This window comes from Peromyscus leucopus, chromosome 7 (genome assembly GCF_004664715.2).
Source record: "Peromyscus leucopus breed LL Stock chromosome 7, UCI_PerLeu_2.1, whole genome shotgun sequence".
In the NCBI taxonomy this organism is placed as follows: Eukaryota; Metazoa; Chordata; class Mammalia; order Rodentia; family Cricetidae; genus Peromyscus; species Peromyscus leucopus.
This window is the reverse complement of record NC_051069.1, coordinates 23,722,292-23,729,117: the sequence shown is the minus strand read 5'-3', so window position 1 is coordinate 23,729,117 and position 6,826 is coordinate 23,722,292.

The following is a 6,826-nucleotide window of genomic DNA, read 5'->3' as shown; positions in this document are numbered from 1 at the left end:
TTCTAGATTTTCTAATCTGAGAATCATTCCCTTCCACAGAAAGAGAGGTGGAGAGTAGATGAAGAGCATTACCCTTTGTTACTTTCTGTCATCCCTGTTAGTGCCAGAGAGGACTGCTGACCGCTGTTTTTCGGAAACCTCATGCTCTGCTTCTGTCTTGCTGTTTTCCTAATGTGTCATCCTTGCGTAATCCTTCCAGCCAACCTGGAGGGTCAGAATTATTATTTCTAAAAACAGGGAAACTGGGACTCAAGAAGGTTAAGAAAACTGCCCAAGGTCAGTCATATGCCTGGTACTTAGATCGGTTCCTGTTTGAATCTCTTCTCTCTTCCCATCACCCCGAGTCTCCCCCAAAAGGCCTTTTATGGTGGTGTCGTGGCTCATCTTGAGCTCTAGCTTTCCCGACCTTAAAGGCCTGTGCCCACTCCTTTGTATTCATCCTGCGTAAGCAGGTCCCTTCCACATCAGAATCATTTGCAACAGTACTGTCAGAATTCCGTTTTTTAAAGCCAGCCTCCAGGGCTGGTCTTCACTGAGTGTATCAGGTTGTGAGATAAGCTTATCTTTCCTGTCAAGGTTTTGTAGTCTGCCTGTGTAGACTCGGCTTCGCATCAGCCCATGACTAACCCCTTTCTGTGTGAATGGTATGAACTCTGAGATAATCTGGCTACTGTTTCTCAGGATTTCTTTCCCATCTCTTCTCTGGTCAATTCACCTTTGTTAGAGCAGAATTAGTTTCTGAATAGATGTTCCTCCCACCTCAGAATTTATTAGATACTAAATTCCTGAAGCAAATCGTGATTGTATTACATGCAAACATTGCTTTGACCTGAATGGTAGTTCCTGCAATGAGGGGTTCATGTAAATACCAGTGGGTTAGGTAAATCAGTCGGGGAGGTGACCACATTTCTGAAGGAAGCTTTTCACTTGGATCCCCCTCTTGCTCTCTCTCTCCTCCTGGAGCATGCTTATGCAAATACAAATGAGTATGTGTCTAAGCAAGAGTCCTTTCAGAATGTGTGGGCAGAGTGTAGAACAACACTGAGTAGCCTTTTGTAAGACCGATGATGAAGGAACAGACAGGAGTATGGAATTAGTTTTCGATGCAAATAGATGGAGATTTGGTGCTTTCTCAATATTCTATTTACTTTGAAGTTGGGTAGGTTCTTAACATGTTCAAGCTTTAATTTTCCTCCCTCCCTCCCTCTCTCCCTCCCTCCCTCTCTTCTTCTTTCTCTCTCTTCCTCCCTCCTTCCCTCTCTCCCTTCCTCCTTCCCTCCCTCACTTTCTTCCTTCCTGCCTTCTTTCCTCCCCCCCCTTTTTTTTGAGATAGATTCTCACATAGCCCAGGCTGGCCTCAAACCCTTACATAGCTGAGTGTGACTTTGAACTCCTGATCCTCTGCCTCTACCTCCCAAGGATTACACATCTGTATTACCGCTTCCAGCTCTGAGCTTTAGTTCTCTCATTTGTAAACTGATGACATTATATATTGTCTCTACATCTTGAAAAGATATGTGAAGACCAAAGAGGATAATAATATATGCAAGTGGCCTGGCATATAGAAAAAATACTCTGTCAACATTAGATATTATTAGATGGTCCATACCAGTTCTTGGGGAGAAATTGTTAGGTTTAAATCTGTATGTGTGGATCTCAGTGGGAAAACTTGAGTATGTTTTTGGGCTATTTTAGTTTTGTTACTTCTGTAAAACACAGCTGTTCACAGACCCATGGCACTATGTGTCCTGAGCATAGGGAGACCTTGAGAGAGAGGATACTGTAATAGTTTATATTAAGAGTCTAAAGAATGAGCTGGGGTCACAGCATAGAGGCACAGCACTTGCCTACCATGAATTAGAGACAAGGTTCTCTCCCCACCAGCCCCTGGTCCCTGAAAAAAGAAAGGGTGTCAAAATGTAGGGATCTGAAGAGTTGTCTGTCTTTGGGGATACAGCTCAGAAGAAGGTAAAGTAGCCCTTCTGAGACATGAAGGGTGTCAGCGAGTCCTTTTCTTCCAAAGGGCAGAAATAAGGGCCATTAACTCCCCAAGCTGGTGGGAGATGGCTCTTTTTCCTAGGAAGGGGAAGCCCTGCCACAGGAGGGGCATACATGGAGGCTGATTGGCCATCCACTTTAGACCTCTTCTTGTCAAGAGGCCAGAGGAGAGCTACCCAAGAGTTTCCCCACTTGGCTTCCCGATTGGTGCTTATGGAAGAGAGCGACAGCCAGCCCATGTGTTTCCTCAAATGCAGCTCTGACTTGGAGTTCTAAGGCGCACAACACTTGTTTTTAGAAAAAAAAAAAAAAAAAAAAAAAAAAAAAAAAAAAAAAAACCCGGCAGCCAGCTCAGGGGTGACGAGGGTGACAGGGCTGCAATTATCACCTGTTCCGCAGCACCCAGTGCATTGTGAGAAAGGTGCTGACAGCTGGAGCTCTTTGTGTGGGGAGCTGAAGCCCCCCACCTCTGCTCAGAACATTTGACACAGACAGACAGCTGTGGGAATGGCTCGGGGTTGGAGCGGGGGTGGCGGGGGCACGTCACCTCCTCCCATCTCCTCTCCTTAGGCTGTGGGAGTGGGCTGAAGGGCACGACACGTGTTGCCATCCTTGAACGATTTTTAAAAGTAACATCCCGCTAGATATCCCTTAAGAATCCCCTCAGGGTGCCAGACCTTGCAAATAAGAAAATTATTAAAGGATGCTAAGACCTTTATTGGTCTGAAATCAAGGGGCAAGTTGAAGGAGGGACCTCCAGAGGGCGCCAGAGTGATTCCATGCTAAGTGGCGGCTGAGCCAAGTCCAACAGAACAATGTGAAAAGAGTGAGTGGTTTGGGTTCAAACAGGATGCTGTTCCTTTCGGACATGGACTCTGGGACACTGTGTTAGCACTTCGACTTCCTCGTCTGTAGAGTGAGGGCTGCAATGCCTGTCCTGCACGGTTGTTGAGAAGGCTGAGGTGGAAGGTTTAGGATTAAATGCAAGAGTGAAGACCAAGGTGGGAGCGAAAGAAAAAAAGCTCAACAGACCTGCATCTCCACCAGCATCTGAGGCATGCAGTAACTCTCTGGATTAACTCTGCAGAAACAGATATGCCCAGCCCCCGCTCTGAGGCATGTTAGTGCCCTTATAGTAAATAAAACCTGGATTCCGTGGAGGCATCCCAGAACTAATTTGCGATGATGCTTTTTTCCTTTTTCTTTTTCTTTCATTCAACAGATACTAACAGATTGGTTGCTCTCATCATTCAGGGTCTGTTGATGGATTCTCATGAGCCGTCAGCAGGTCCTGGAAGGTTGAGCTAATGCTGGTAGAGCTCCCACTTCCTGCCTCTCCTAGGCCTGGAGGAGGAGGGCCCATGTGACCTGAGTAGATCTCTGATGATTCTCTCCCAGGGCTGTTCAGAGGTGACAGGAAATGTCCTGCAGGACCTCAGGCAGGCCCAGGCAGGGGATACTGAGCTTCACAGAAAGCCTGACATTGAGTTTTCTCCTCCTTTTCTGCAGTACCCTCCCAACAAGGGAATTACACAGGGGGACTTCCTGGTCTCCAGGACAACACTTGTCACTTGTCCCCCTTCTGTGATTAGTGTTAGGAGTATGGGGGCTTTTATGGACTGACTGGGTTCTAGTAGGTGGCTCTTTCTATTCTGTAAAGGACAGCTGGAGTCACTCACGAGAACACATTTAGCCTAGAGTTTTATAGTCCAGAACATCCAGGATGACCTTTGTCTCCTCAGGTCTCTTTCCATGTGGTCTCTCACCATTTTTTTTTTTTTATGGTATTCTAGTCTTCCTGACAACATACTCTCCAGCTTCCAAGAGGAAAAGCTCTGGGGTTCAAGCGCTTATTTTACTTGTCTTTCTTCATGCCGTTCTTGCTCCTGACTTGCTGGCCACATAAGTCCCATGGTCAATCTCAGAGTCTCTGCAGATGCAGATTCCAAGGACCACAAACATCACACTGTACTTGCCACGTGGCTTTTGAAAGCACAGCTGCTGGGAAAAGCAGTACAGGGCTTGATGGAACTAGATGGCCGAAGAGCAGTTCTGGGAAGCAGACATGGCCATCTTGTAGTTCATCCAATCAGTTGTTCCACAAGCACTAAGTCATCCAGATTTCTACCAGGGGCTGTGACATACACCTTCTGCTGTACCAACCTGCTCTCAGGGAGCTCACAGATCAGTTAGCTGTGACCGACAAGTGAGCAATACCACAACACATGTGCTTGAGCTGAATTTGGTTGTGGCTACTATGAAGTCAAAAAGAGAAGACATTTAAATCAGACTGAAGACTCCCATAGGGAAGAAAGACTTGGATGGAGTCCTGGGGACAATCAGAAGTAGCAAGTATATTTCCAGCCGGGTGTTCCAAGTATAGAAGATACCAGTCTAGGTAGAGGCTTAGGAAAGAGCATGACTTCAGCTAGCTAGAAAGGTGGATGGGCTTCCTTGTTCCACATGAAGAAAGGAAGGAAGGAAAAAAAAGTGAAAGCAGGAAGGGAGAAAGAGGGAAGGAAGAGAAGAGGAAGGGAGGAGAAGGGAGGGGAGGGGAGAAAGAGAGGCAGGAGGCTGGATAGATGGAGGGATGAATGAATTACGTGGGAGAAAAGACAGGAAAGCCTAGAGCTTAAATGTTCTTGTACTTTATTATGCTCCAGTCCTTTGAAAGAAAGGCATCTTCTTTATGCATAATGACATGTAAATTGTTTCCTATAATAAACATGTTTACTCATACAAAATATAAACGAGACAGCATTATCCTGGCTGCCACCCATTGAGCAAGGAGGCTGGTATCAAAATGCAGTTATAATTTGATGGAAGCTTTAACTGAACTGAAGGCAGTTGGAATGAGGAGGAAGGAGGGTAATAAATGAGAGGCCCTTAGGGGGCTAAGTGTGAAGTGCTGTCTTCCTAAACATAGTTCTGCTTCTAGTGAACACAGATAGCCTAGCCTGACCATGGGAGCCCTTGACAGGCTGGGTATCCAGATGAGATGTGACTCTAAAAACAAGACTCTAGGAAGGAGCAGGACTGACTATTTGGCTATCTGGTTTAAGAAAATTTAATTTTTACTAATGTGTATTTTCTGTCTGTGTTTGTGTGCAGTGCTTGGGGAGGCCAGAAGAGGGCATTGGATTTCCTGGAGCTGGTCTTTCAGGCAGTTGTGATCCACTTCATGGAGGTGCTGGAACTGACTCTGATCCTCTGCAAGAGTCACAAGTGCTCTTAATTGCCAAGCTACCTCTCTAGCCCGGGTCTACCTTGCATATTCTATGCAGATACTTAGGGTTCATATGCTACTGGGGGACCCTGGGACTCTTAAGCAGGATCCCTGAGGTCCCATCCATATTCAAGTACTTTCTAGCTCTGTATTTTAGCTTCCCTAAATGCTTTATGTCTTAGCTTCATATCTAAAAAGAAGGCTAATTCAGAGGGCTTTAGTGAGGATTATATAGGATAAGGCTTGTAAAGTCTTGCAAGAGTGCTGGGCTATAGAAAGCATTTGATAAGTAGAAGCAATAGCAATGTTCAAAACTAGTTTTTGTCCATGCATGGGACAGAGAAAGCTTTCATATGATTCAAAATCTAAAATACAAAATTCAATGTAACACTGTCCCATAGCTAGGCTTTTTTCTTGCCTGTGTCTAATGTTACTCACTTTGTGAACATTCTTCTCAAAATACCTTGAGTGAATCCAAGAGAATACGTGTACCCCTTTTCCTGTTGTTGAGTGAATGGTGATGTACTTATACACTATACTATACAAATGGTACTTTCTTATTTGGTTACAATTGCTCTTGAGTTAGGAAGTTGATGCGTTCATTAACTAGTCTCTTTCTCTAAAAAGTGACATAATAAAGATTAAATGACAACATTTCACTCATGCAGCAGTTACGAATGAACAAGGAGAAATTCCTGGAAATATGATTTTGGAGCCAGAATTATTATTTTATGTTATTGTAATTTTTTTATTTTGTTTTTGTTTTTTGAGTCAGGGTTTCTCTGTGTAGTTTTGGTGCCTGTCCTAGATCTCACTTTGTAGACCAGGCTGGCCTCAAACTCACAGAGATCTGCCTGGCTCTACCTCCTGATTGCTGGGATTAAAGACATGTGCCATCACCGCCCGACATGTTATTATAATTTTTAAAAATTCTCTTCACAGTTCTGGGCATCAGATCCAGGGCATCATATACACCAGGCAAGTACTATTGCCAGTAGGCTACAGTCCCAGCCCAGGTACATGCATTTTTAATTTGTTAGATATTGCCAAGCTCCTTAGAAATGACATCAATTTACCCTCAAGTCTTGAGGTTGATGAGCACTCAGCTATATCAAGGAAACCTAATACATTACCCAAATATATGACAGTTATGTTTTGATGGCAGCCTGAACTGAGGTAAAGGCAGAACATTGCACATAAATTAGTACAGTAATGCCCAATGCCTTGAGAGGCTGGGGCAGGAAGATTCCAAGATTGAGGCCAGCCTGGGTCATGTAGTGAGCTCCAGACCAGCCTGAACTATACGGCAAGACTTTGCCTCAAAAACAAACAACCCCTCCTCCACAAAAGATGACATCATTTAGTTGTGCACTCAGTATTTATTCTCTTACTGTGTGTGTAGCACATGTAAATAAAAATTAAACAGATTGCATTTTGTCATGTACTTTCTAAAGCATCGGGGGAACTGATTGATCTGTCATTTTCTCTTTATATCTAGTACTGACAAAATGGATATGTTTATTTACTAATATTGAATCTCTTTTGCACTCCTGGAAAAGACTCTTACATAGCTAGGCTTTTGTGTTTTGCCTAGAATTTTGC